At 39.7% G+C, this 14,218-nt stretch overlaps 1 protein-coding gene across 5 annotated transcripts in view; it reads right to left on the reverse strand.

Annotated features, from left to right (window-relative positions):
* LOC147824123 (uncharacterized) overlaps nucleotides 1-14,218 on the reverse strand; it is a 152,383-nt gene that overhangs the window by 55,845 nt on the left and 82,320 nt on the right. The window lies entirely within an intron of this gene.

Genomic DNA, 14,218 nt, shown 5'->3' on the forward strand with positions numbered 1-14,218 from the left:
AGATTCTCATCTGTTTTGTTGTTCATTCTGTATAACCTTGTGGAAATCAGTTGATCTTTTTTATTCCTCTATTTTTTCATCTTTTAAATGAAGGAGATATACTAATGATCTCTATATCTTTTCTCACTCCATAATTCTAATTTCACATTTCTAAATCATTTCTAGTAGCACATGATCTCTACATAAACTGATCCTGCTAAATTGATTCTAATATAACTTTCAAGTTTACTTGCTTAAGTAGGTTAAACATCCCCACATTAGAAGCTCTGAATCATGTTCTCCCTATTAATTTTATCATAAATAGCACAAAAGTTAGTTGCAACCCAGTTTTGCCTGCAGTATCATGAAATCTAAATGAGTTGAATTTGACTTGGAGCAGTGCAAGTGTGTGTTAGATTAAAACCTAATGTCAATTAATTTGCATGTTTTGTTCTAGGTCGTTGTCTCTTTACACCACCTGCCCAGAAAACTGTAAGTTTCCTAAGTTCTCACAAACAATGAAGACTCCTGAAAGTCTAATTATAAATAATTTCTCTCCTAAGCTCTAAACTTACATTTAATAATAGTAGTTACCATTCACTGAGATTTCTCACAAATCTGGTGCTGAGCCATCATTTTAATACAGTCTGTGCATTTATGACACTCCTGCGAGATAAATATTGTTATCTCCATCATATAGATGCGGAAACCAAGTCTAAGAGAGGTCAAGTTGCTGACCAAAAGCACAGAGTTGACCATTGTCAAAGCCATGATTCTAATCTGGGTCTTGCTGGCTCAATGAAATGAAGACTCTTTCTACTATTCCACAAGAGTGAATAAAATAACTAGAAATGCAAGATATTAAATTATGATGCCTGTTCTTCATCAAAGCTTTCTTTCTGGTATAGAAAGGGACAGGTTGAAGGAAAGACACTAGCCTAGTGAGGATAAGGAGTAGAATCTGAGGTGGAGGAGTATAGGCAGGCTGGAGTCTGGGGAAAGAACAGGCCAGGCCAGACAACATTGGCTGCTCCAGAACGAGATGGAGTTTTCAAAGGATTTCAAGAGGCATGAAGAATAAAGTCCATTGTAACTTTCAGAGTCTAGGTGGAACATTCTGGGATAACATTAAGAATAATTTACCAGGAAGTAAAGAGGGATTTGAAGAAGGAAAATCATTGAGGAAACTATTCTACTACCTCAGAGAGGATGAAATTCAAGCCTGCACTTCGACATTGAGAAAAGGAGGAGAATTAAAGGTATTGAAAACTTGGCACACAGTTAACTTAGAGAAGCAGTTAATAGTGAAATCATGCTGTTCCCATAGCAAATCTGATTTGCCATTGTCTTACCTACCCCTATATGTATTGATTGCAAGGCCAACCACCTCCTGGAAAAAGCCACTGCTCTGAATTATCTTGATATCTACCACAACCAAAATTTCCAAAACTACAATGTCTGGATTTCATTTATATATATATATCTTTTCTCTATTTTCACAAGGAGATGGAGCCCACAGTATATGATTCCCTACATTGAAAGTCTCTGCCTTTGTACTAGCAGTAGGAAAGAAATAGAATCACTGAGGAACACAGAAAATGTCCAGCTGACGGACACTCTTGGAGTGTACTATGCATATAAAAGTCCACAACCTCACCAAAGAGAAGTTTGTTCCTGTGAAAATGATGAAATGATCTAGGTTAGTGTGAGTTCAAATGTGTCTAACTCGAGAGCCCCATCTCAGCTTGTAGCTTCACCTCCACATGCACGGGCCAGATGAAGCTCAAACTCAATACCTCCAAATTTCTCACCTCCACTCACCACTCCAGTCCAAGCAACCCCTACTTCTCACCTGGACTCTTACAGTCATCTCCTAATTGACATCCCCACATGTATCTTGGCCCCCACTCCCAGACCATTCTCAATACAGAAACCTCAAAAGCTTTTAAAACTTGTTAGATCACCTCATTCTTCTGCTCAAAACTACCCAGTGGCTCCACATTCAAACCCCTTCTAATAGTAGTAAGACCATGCATGCCCCAGCAGCTCATGATCACTGATTGTGACCCCCTTCTTCTATCATCTCTTTGTTCTGCTCTAGCCTCCTCCTTTGTCCCTACATCCAACCAGGTGGTACACTGTAACACAACCTTTGCCTTGACTTGTCCCCTACAAGAACACTCTTCCTCCAGCATCTGAGATTCACTGTCTACCTCCTTCTGGGTTTTGTTCAAATGTCTCTGCAGTGAATCATACCTTGGGCCATCTTATTGAAAAGAGCAAACTGCTCTTCCTCCCCACCTCATACCTACATGCCCTCCTCAACACAGTTATGCTGCTTTTTCTCCAAAGCATCATCATACTCTAAGACACAGCTATGAATTAAATTATGTCTCTCCAGAAGATGTTAAAATACTAACTCCCAGTGCCTGAGAATGTGATCTTACTTGGAAAAAGAGTCTTTGCAAATGATAGAGTTTTAATATGATGCCATTAAATGTAGGTCCTAATTCAATATGACTAGTGTCATGAAAGGGGAAAATTTGGACCCAGAGACACACACACAAATTAAACAACATATGAAGATGAAGGCAAAGCTCAGAGTAATGCTCCTACAAATCAAGAAACTCCAAAAGATTGCCAACAAACCACCAGAAGCTATGGGACAACAACAGAACAGTCTTTCACTACCTTCAGAAGAACTCGATCCTGTCAACACTCTGATCTTGGACTTCTAGTCTCCAGAGCTATGAGACAATAAACTTGTGTTGTCTAAACCACCTAATTTATGGAACTTGATTATGCAGTCCTGGCAAAATAAAACATATGCTATACATTTTTCCTGGTTTTTTTTATTTATCTATCCTCACCTGACCCCACTCCACACATTGCCCTTGAAGGTGAGCATCATCAGAAATGTGTTTATTCATTTTTGAGACAATATCTCCAGCAATAAATATTTGTTAGATGAATTAACAATTGTGTCTCAGTTCATAATTTTTCTTTCACCGCATCCTCAAGACAAAGTCCTTTCAACTTTCACCCCAAATATCCTGAACTTCTATACCTTCTCAAATTTGCTAATGTTGTTTCCTCTGGCTGGAATGCCCACCTGCCCTTATCTATTTATTAACATCTTATTATCATTTAACACACATCCATGTTATCCCTTCAGGAATAAATAACCTTCCTTTCCCTCTCCTGTTTCTTATTCATGTGTTTGTGCCTCCCTGCCTGTAAATAGTAACCTCCTTGAGTTCTGGAACCATATCTTATTTTATCTTTGTATCCCCAGAACCTGGCCCAGTGTCTGGCACACCGGAGGTGCTCAGTAAATGTTTGCTAGATTGAATTAAATCTGTATCCCGCAGCTTTTGCTTTTGCTGCCCTTCTCTAGACTGCTAGCCACAGCAGGATACAAGAGGATTAGAAAGGACTTTCCAGAGCAGAACTCAGATTAGAGCATTGGAGCGCTACAGGGCTGCGCCTCTTTGCAGATTCTTTGTCTCCGTGCAGTCTCGTGAGAGTTTCTTAAATTGGAACAGTCAGCGATGTTGTATCCAAACCACTCAGCTAAGCCCTAGGACACATTTGCCAGAAGTCACACCAACATAAACAGCTCAATCAAAGGAGAAGGTGTGCGAATCCTCCTTTTTGTAAAATAGAGCAAGTATCCTACTGGGAAAAAAAAGAACAATCCTCAAATCAGTAGTTCCCAGGTTGCTAGCTTTGATTCCAGCAGATGGTCCTGTTATCTTTCTGTTCTAGTTCTTTCCATTGGGTGGGTGGGGAGCAGCCAAGTGTTTCCATGCATCTTTGCAGAAAAGATGAATCTGAACCAGCTCCATAAATGAAGGATGTCTTTAGTGTGGGCAATTCTCATTTTGTCTATTTAAACACACTCATGAGTGTGGTCTGAAAAGACTAGAATAGGCCCAATTTCTGAGAAATTCTAACTCGGTGTAGCTAAAATATTAAACATGTGTTTTAAGGAATCACTACTGGTTCCCAGCATATTCTCTTCCCCTCTCTGGTTTCTAATACTCATTAAGCCCTCAATGTTGTAGATTTTACTAAAACAAAAGAGTAGGCCCTGGGAAATACAGAAAGTACCATAAAACATTGTTTACATTCTCCCTTCCTATGTATCCCATCCTAGTTAGGTTAGCTGCAAATTTATAAGAATAAGTCATTTCATTTACTCTAATTGTAGGCATTTGATTATCACCTGTTGAAATGCCCATATAGTTGTGTTCCTGTCTTAGTTACTTTTCTTGTTGTTGAGACAAAATACCTGACACAAGTTAAGGAAGGAAAGCTTTAGAGTTTGTAGAGGTTTCAGTGCATAGTTGGCTGGCTCCAAGGCAGGGCAGCATGGCAGAGGGGCATCACAGAGAAGAAACAGCTCATGGCATGGTAGGGGAGGCAAAATGCAGCAAGCAGCAGCAGAAGAAACAAGCAGCCAGCCTGCCTTTCCCTTTTACATCAGGGTATCAGCCTTTTGGGTGGTGCATCCAGAACTATGCTAATTCCAATCAGTGGATTAATTTAGTACCACACACGCTTGATCCCAATATCACACCTTTAATCCACATTCACACACCTAATCCAGCCACTTTCAAAACTGCCCACTTATGACCATATGAGGCTTTAGGGGAACATCAAGGTAAAAGCCATAACAGCTCCTACAGATTATTCAGTCACAGGAACAGACTGGATGCTTGCTTGGTGCCAAGGACTATGCTTTTCACAAGTTCATCCAAAAAGGCACACATTTTTGACATTATGGCATAAAATTGATTAATAACTTACTATGCACCTCCATGATTGCAACATCATATACTATGTGGTTATAATTATAACACTGCATTCATATTTTTAATAATTCCATTCAGTCCTGTCCTTGGTCCCTCAAATTCATATGAGAGAAATTTTCATCATCCTTGGTACATTGGCCCAGGCCTTGAGCTCTCATCATCATCATCATCATCATCATCATCATCTCAGCAGATGGGCCTTCGTCCCAGGAGACTGGTGGTTCTTACCATTTCAAGGATCAGAGTCACCTTTCACATGAGATCAAGTATCTTCAGGGTTGTACAGCCATAGTCACCTTTCAAGTGAAATAAAGTAAGGTTCTTTTTCTCCAGAAAAGTTTCACATACTACACACACTATTTTACCTATGTTTTAGGAGGGATAAAAAGTTAATAACCCTCCAAAACTGAGTCAGCAAATCTATAAAGGCCAGAGAGTAGATATTTTAAGCTTTGTAGGTCAAGAGGCCAAATAATGGATACTACATAGGTACTTACATAGCACGAGGAAAAACAAGTTCCTACAAATTTTAATTGATGAAATTTAAAATACACTAATCACTGAGTATGATTGGAAGAGAAGGTCAGAAGTCTACAAATAAGATTAATGGAATTTGGAGAACAGAGGAATATTCTGCTTCACTGTGATTCAAAATTAATATTCTCTATCATTCAACCAATTGCAGATTTTTCACTTATAGAAACTATTCTTAGCTTGCGAGCCTTAGCACAGACAGTGGCCTGAATTTGGCCTAAGGGCTATACTTTGCTAACCTCTGCTCCTGAGAGCTCTAGACCAGGTCTACCCTAGTTTAGCTTAGGGAGGTTCTGCTGGGGCTGCACCTACAGGACTGGCCACAACTAGATGCTGTCCATGGTTCTCCACATGGGTGGCAGAAAAGAAGCCCACAAAGCAGCTGCTCTGGAGCCAGCAAGAATTCCTGGTGTAATGTTCTTGCAGCAGGGCTGGCTGCCAGGCTACAGAATTGGGGCCACATTCTTACTGCTTGGAGCTGCAATGAGGAACACTCCATATACTAAATTCTATTAACCTACATTCTATGACCCCAATGAAACCGCCTCAAAAATCAGAAGGAATAACAATGCATATGAAAAGAAATCCTTTGCCTGGTGTCTGAAAATTGAAATGTAAAAAAGCCACATCAATAGGTACAGCTTTTTAATGAATAAAATTGTTTTCTTAATCTGTAGTTATCATGCAATCAATTACTCACTTGCAGAATTTTTTTAAAGGCCATCTTGCAAATTCAAAAAAGCTTAGAATAAATCACAATAAACTAATCAAAAGGCAATGTTTCGCAAAAAAATGATTATGTGGAAATTTTAGCTTTGTCTTCCCACAGTTCACCTCTTTCTCCTTAAAACATCCCGCAGTAACAGTCAATCACAAGAGAAATGTAATTCTATATAACATTTTTAGGTCTATAATGTGAAAAGCTTAGGCCACTAAGAAGAGCTATAAATGCATTTCATTGTCGCCTTGAACCCATCATTTCATTTCAGTAATGGTTAAATAAATAAATAAATAAATAAATAAATAAATGCAACTTCCTTGACTCTCTAGGAGCTTCATAAATTGAGTGGCAAACTTGATGCAAGTCCTCCACCTAGTGGATAGTTTCAAAAATGTTTGATAAAATAAAAATGTGAGTGTCCTGTGACCAAGCCAGAGCCAGAGAGATGCAGAAAGAGACCAAGAATAATGATAGGTGCTCTGCTTATTAGTCAGTGACATCATCGCATATGTTCTTCTTTCCTATGTTTCTTCTTCCTATCCAGTCTCTGTCTTCCTGACTGAGGTCAGGTTGCCTAGGAATGGCTGGAGGCAGATATCTGCAAGCAGGATATCCATGAGGAGTGAGATACAGCATGGAGCAGGGAGTTTTTAACTCTGACATGAGCCAGTGTGACTCACATGCTCCAGGTGGCTACGTGAAAGGGTGGAGCCATGTTGGAGCTCAGCATTGGTCTTCACTGGACACTCGCGACTCAAGAGGCTTGGTGAGCAGGAACCTGTCCATCCCCTGCAATCCTGCACATAGCTGCTCCATCCCAGGAGTAGTTGCCAGCTGCTGGGGTAGCCAGAGACAAGCCATCTGGGTGTTACCATGTGAGCCAGTCTCTCTTCTAGTATATTTAATGTTTTATGCATGGTGGATGTTCTCTGGTATATGAGGAATATAGACGCTCACAACTAGTGCCCATCTACTCGTGTCAGCCTGAGACCTGCTTGTCCCTGATGAGCCAAGCTTCTTTTTTAGGCCTCTAACCAAGGAACTAAGCCTTCTGCCCTTCATGTGAATCCATATGTCATTCTCCTTCCATGCCAAGTAGATGATTAGCTTCACCACTCAACACACTGAAACATGGGGTTCCCCTCACCTATCTTCAGGAGAGCCTTTGGTGGGACTGGAGCACAGCAGCAGTCCCTTGCTACCTTGCATCCTATTCCAAGACAACCCATCCATGAGATAGTATGGTACTTCCTCCTTCTGAGTGGTGGCTATGGGGACCCCTACCCCAGGATGTAACCCCAGGCATAAGTGAGGGGAGGAACTAGGACCCCCGTGGGGATGGATGAGCATACCTGCAAAATCCCACCATTTGTACCACAAACTTCTCTAGTACTAAAACTCTAATGGGGGCATCGAAAGGGGGAGAGTGTGAATAGGAAAAACAGGAGAGCGATAAGAAATGATCAAAAAAAAGAAACACCTGTACTGAGAGTGGCATCTGGAGCATATCTGGATAAAGAAAGTAAAAACCACACAGAGTCCACAACTTTCTTCACCTTCACAGATCACTCCCTGGCTCTCCATGTGCCTCCTCTCCTTCTCAGACAGCTGTAGTTCCTCATATTCTGGATTCTAAGCATTACAATGGAAGCATTGAATAGTTGACAGAGAAAAGGCACACCTGCATCCCAGCCCGGAGAATTTTTGATTATTCCCTCACTTGGGAAGACAGTCTATGTAGATTTAATTAACTTATGGATCTCGAGATGACATTATCTCAGCTGCTATAATCTGGATCTGGACCAGCTTGGTGCTATTGGGAAGGTGTGGAACCCTGAAAGCTGGAAGGTCTTCACGTCACTGTGTGTAGGTCCTGGTAGGGGATTATGAGACTTCATCCTCTTCCTTTTGCTCTCTTTCCTTTCCTGGGTAGAAAGTAAGAAGTTTTGCTCCACCACATGCTCACTCAGTGCCACGGGCCCAGAAAACATCAGGATCAACCAATCAATTACAGACTGAGACCTCAGGAATGGTGTATTAGTCACTTTCTCATCACTGGCACTTAATACCTAACACAAACAAAGGAGGAGTGATTTGTTTTGGCTGACATTTCAGAAGTTTCAGTCCATCTTTGTTAGGCTTAGACATAGAAACTGCATGTCAGAAGGGACTGGGCAGAGGAAAGCTGCTCACATCGTGGCATCCAGGAAACAGAGAGAAGCGGAGTCAGGGAGTGAGATGCGCCCTTCCAAGTCATGCCCCCCAGACTCCACTGCCTAACAGCAAGTCAGCTATAGTCCCCTCATGGTCCAATCACCTTCCATAAACCCTGCCTCTGAGCCTGTGAGGCTTTGGGGAGCCATCTAGATATAAACAATAACAAACAGTGAGTCAAAATACCTGTTCTCTTTATAAATTGATTATCCCAAGTTTTTATTAAAGTAACAGAAAACCAACAAACACATTAGATTACCCAGGTAGACACTAAACCCAAAGGCAGGCCTCCATACAAGAGACTGAAGAGAGGAAGACACAGAGACCCATGAGAGGAATCACGCAAAGATGGCCATGTATAGATATGGCTATCCAACATAAAATTTACTAGCATGTTTATTGACTTTTTATTCTATCTATTTAAGCCAAAGAAAGCAGCAATTTTTTATGTTTATTTCACTGGTATATTCCCAGAATCTAGAAGAAAACCTAGAACGTATTCAAGTGTTCAATAAATAAACGTTTGTTAACTAAGAAAACATTGATGAGTAAATCAATGAGTAGTAGGTCCCCAAGTATTATGCCTGAGTGCATAAGAGACTGATAGATCTATTGAGAAAAAAAAAAACAAGGATAAATAGCATAGAGTTAAAATGAGGGTAGCTTCCTAAGTTCAATTTGAGACTTGATACATTTGATGTGACATAAAAAGATGCATATGCTTTCACTGATTTAGAATTTACTTCCTTAGTCATCTTCAAAAGAATTTTTGAAGACTTATATGATTATTTTAATGAGATAATTACTGCAACTTTGAAAGACAAAAGCCAAAAAACAGACAATCACTGGGGATACAGAGGTGATGATTATATGAAATGTCAGTGCTGAAGACACAAATTAAATTTCAAATACAACCCCCTCAAAATCCTATGTTAGCCAGCTCTTTTGCATCTGGCACTTTATTAAAGGGACTCAAAATTATTGTTGATTTATTCCATCTCCCAGACTTGCTTTCTATTTTTGATGCTGAGGCAACTCTGGTAAAAAGGAAAGCAACCAAGATCAAAAATTATAGAAAGGACAAGGGAAGACCAATAGGTCTAGAAAACTTCAGCAGATCTACAAGAGAAGATGGAACTGTGGAGTTTCTGCCAGCACTGCCTCAGAGCACATGTTCTCCCTAAGGCTGCCCAGTGCCTGAGCACTGCAGGAGGAGGGAGCCTCTGAGAAGCCAGCACACCCTGAGGCCACACAGCATCACGTGCAGAGTCAGTATCCATGGGGGATTCATCCCACAACCCCCCAGTACCAAACTCCATGGATGCTCAAGTACCTCATTTAAATGTCCTGCTTGAATATAACCTAATCACATCCTCCCATATACTTTAAATCACCTCTAGATGACTTAAAATGCCCAATATAATGTAAATGCCATGTAAATACTTGTTATATTGTATTGTTCAGGGAATAACACCAATAAATAAGTCTGTACATGTTCAGCACAAATGCAATTTTTAAAAATATTTTTACCTGGTGTTGGTTAAATCTGTTGATTCAGAACCCACAAATATGGGGAGCCATCTCCACACTATTCCAGCCATTGCCTACCTTAATTCCCTCACCTCTTCTCAGACCTACCTAATAAGGCACTTCTATAGTGAGGATGTGTTTCAAAGTAATTTTGTCATGTTATCAATGCTCTCTTTGCTTGTTGGGAAAAAATGTAATCGTAATAGTTCATAGATTTCGAAGATGAAACAGGTCTCACCTGTCTGTGCATCCATTTAAAATTTGTATAACCTCTTTCCGATGGTAAAGTGTCAATGAGAAAGATGCATATTGGAGTTCTTTTGCTTTGTTTACTTTGCATGATTGGTGGAACCTCGGTGATATCCTTGCAGAAGACAAGGGGCCCAGGCTGTAACACTACAGAGAAAGAATGTGTGGTCCTGTAGGAAGCACCGCCCAGTCCCTAGCTGGGCTCAGATGACCCCATCTTCTTTGTGGCCACCAGGGGGCAGTATCACCAGGCAGCTTCCAAGTGAGTTCCAATATATTTTTTTTCAATCGTGTTAGTATTATATAGTGATGGGGTTTCTTTTGGTAAGTTGACTCATGCATTTAACATATCTTAACCAATTTCCATCCTAATACTTTCTTCCTTTCCTCTTGTCCAATGTATTTTTTAATACAACAAAGTTAGAAAAGTCCATAAAAATCTAACAAAGTATTAACTTCATGGATAAAATATCATTTGGTATTGATTTTGTGGGCACCAAGTGATTATATAAATTTAAAACTTTATTTATATATAATATAGTATATAATATTATTATATATTATAACTATATATTATATATAATAATATATTACATATATCACATGAAATAAAAGATGGATAATAGGGAAAAAAGACAGCAAGAAAAAAAAGTATTGTAATCCAGCACAGGCAATGTATGTAAAAGTGTACCTTGACTTAGCACAATTGTATTACATGTTTTATATGTTCTTTGACCTATCAGCCCGGTTTTTAATCTGTATATATGATAATTAACTTTGTAAGAGCTTATAAATAAATGAATTTGATGCTGGAAAAATAAAAGGAGGTGGAAGGAAGGGGAAAAATAAATTAAAATGTATTATGTACATGTACCAATTCCCTACAGTGAATGTAACCATTATATACTGCAAACATGTACTAATAAAAGTCAAAAAGGTGATGATATAAAACATTTCCCTGCAATATCTCACATATACTTTATATCTCAACACTGTGATATATAATCAGGCCATTTATAAATTTTTGAGTTCATTTAATTCCAAAATTAAAACAAGACTGAAAAGCTAAAATCCCTCTTAATTATTGTATTTTGTACCATGAGTGTTAGGTTACCCTTGCATATTTCACATAGCATGAATAACTGCAGTTATTAATATCTCCTTTCTGGCAGAAATGTTTTGCTTTATTCAAATAAAATGCCTAGGACCTTTCGTGAAAAAGAAAGTTTCTGAAGTCTAAAATCAATTTCAGCTAAAATTACAGTCAAAGCAGACAGCAGCTGCATCCCACTTTGAAAGAAGCATTCCTTTGTAATACACAAAGCCACACACAGGATGGGGAACAAGATACTCCCTTGGGATCAAAATGTGGAAGCACTTTGCCATACAAAAAGGGAATTTATATTTATTTATTTTTGAAAGATAATATATTATTTACATATTATATATTTCTGTTAAATCTGACTTAGGCCCTATTTTTAAATAGATTGTAATGGTATTATTCTATGTGTTCCCCATATACACAAGTCAGAATTTAAATACCTTTCCTATTAAACATGGTTTTCAATGGCTGTAAAACAATGAATTGACAAGTCAAGATATCATTATTGAACAAGGATTGTATGCAAAGGATTGAGAAAGATTTCTTCTGACCTCCTAGTACTAGCCCTGGGGCTGCTCATCCTGGTAATAATCTGGACCTAGGAAAGTTTGGATTTCTTCCTTCAGCCAGTTTGGAGAAGAACATAAATCCCCACAATAATGTTAGTTGGTAACTGCCCTCTTCAAGGCAATTGCTTTGCTTATAATTAGTGGTTTCTAACAGGAAGAGAGACATCAGTCCTGGGGCTGTTGATAGGCATAGAGGAGATATTCGTGGCCAAGGTATCTCTGTGTTTGTTTGTGGCTTTCCTAACAAGAGAATCAGTGCTGGCCTCCCTGAGAGCTGGGAGTCACTAGCTAATCTGAGAAGAGAGCTACCAATGCGGTGTCTAAATTTCATTCTGGTTCAATTGTTTTTGAGCAGAGAATCAAAATGATCAATAATCAATTTCCAGGTGACCATTAGTTGCTAAATCTTAAGTCTATGCCATTGGACATGCTTTAATTTGCTTTTATATCCCCAATTTCTTATTTATAAAGTGGGGGCCATATTGGCAGAGGCTTTGTTTAGCCTTCAGAATAAGGACATTAAGATCCTAGCACAGAACATGAAACACACTGAGCACTTGATAAATGGTAGTTATTATCACTTCATTTTATGAGTTGAGACTAATTAGTTCTGGAGTCGAAAGACCACTGACTACAAAGACCCTCACAGTCTCCCAATCCAACCCTGTCTCTCTAGCAAACCAGCCAAGCTGTCGTGTCTGTGCAGGACACCTTCCAAAATATTCAGCATTTGACATAAAACTCTTCCATCAGGATCATTGCCAATAAAAGAGAGACGGAGGGAAAGTGGTGTGAAGGCACATTTTCCAAAATGAGCTGTATGTATGAAAATATGACCTGATTTTTCTTGCATGATTGGATTTCTGTGCACAAAAGTGTTGCAAGTATCCTACTGGAAAAGAATGGAAACTCCAACCTAAGAGGATACTTTCTGAAAGGCACTTTGAAAATAACCCCCCTTCCAAATCTCTTATAAACCACAGCTGTTAAAATTCAGAGGTACCCAGTTAGAGAGTAGAGATTTCTTTCCAACATAACTAATAAATGAGAGGCTGCTCTGAAAACCTCAGCATGCGTCACTTAAGCCTGGGAGCTCCATAGTGACACTCAGCTGGTGCCTGGCACCGTCAAAGATTATCATTGAAGCACTGAAGGTTACGCCAGGAATCACAACATTGCCACCTGCATTCTGGCTGGGAATCACGAGCCTGCCAGGAAAAGTCAATTCAAGCCTGGCATACCTTTTCCCAGTGCTGGGGGCTGGAGGACACCAGAAGACATCAGCTCCGCCTCCCACCTGCAACTTGACCTTGTTTCCTGAGTCACTGCCCTCGCTGGGCCTCAGTGGGCTCACTTGCTAAGAGGTGACAGTCCTGCGCACCTGTCTTCCTCACTAGATTATTAAGACCTTTAATGAATTCATTTTCATAAAGTGCCTTCATATCCTTGACAGACTATTGCTACCCAGTGTAAGGAAAAGACCATTATCATTATTGACCTCAGAGCCAAAAGAGAAATACTTTTTCAGGTTTTTGTACTAATGAGGTGGTGGTATCTCACGTTTATATAATGCTTTTCATTGATGTATAAAAAAATTTTAAACTCACAGTTTTTGAGATATGAATTTATTGTTACAGTTGCTTTCTCTGAAAGGCAATATGCTTCAGTGTCTCTGGTTACAGCATAGAGTTGCTCTAACGATCCTACGTACAGATGGCCAGAGCTGGCCTCTGATTCTCAGCTCATTAGACAGTCCTCCCTTTGACCAACAGACTTCTCATTGTAAGGCAGCCTGAGTCTCAACTGATGTCAAAAGCCCCATTCTATCCTGGATGGATTGTTCTCATAAATGATGCCCACACACATTCTGCTGCAGATAGGGCAGACCTAGCTCTGCAGATGTCACTGCCACTGCTGCTGTCACTTTTGCCCATACACAAACTTGGGTCTCTTTCCAGAGACTTGCACAAAGCTCGATTCAGAGTTCCCCTGTGACTGATGCACACTTGGCCTGCAGATGGACAGAGAAGGAGAAAAAGGAGTCCTACTGTTTCCCCCACACTTGCCTGGGAAACCTTGGGAATTCCTAGCTTCTGTGCTGGCTTCAACTCTGGCTGACAAACAAATCAAAAAATTGCCAATGGTTTCATTCAGTCTATGAAACTGAGTTATTTCGACTCTGTTTGTGAAACTATCAATTCACAAAAGTCAGGAAATCCAGAATTGCCATTCCCACACCCCACCAAGGCTTTCCACACACAGGTGACCCTTGTCCTTTCTTGAGCACTGAACTGAATCATTGGCAAAGTGCAGAGCCACAGAGGAAACCATCCTGGGCATATGTCAGCCTTGAGAAATTAAGCCAAGGAAAAATGACCTCTGCAGTCAGTGTGACTTAGACTCTCAAAAATATTCACTTATTTTTAATCAACTTTTAATGAGATATTACAGTATTACTAAAAGTGCACAAATGGTCAGGGAAGAATTCAATGAATTTTTACAA

The sequence above is a fragment of the Heterocephalus glaber genome, unplaced genomic scaffold, assembly GCF_053883595.1.
Source record: "Heterocephalus glaber isolate CG9 unplaced genomic scaffold, H.glaber_assembly_v1.0 deba00001553, whole genome shotgun sequence".
NCBI classification, from domain to species: Eukaryota; Metazoa; Chordata; class Mammalia; order Rodentia; family Bathyergidae; genus Heterocephalus; species Heterocephalus glaber.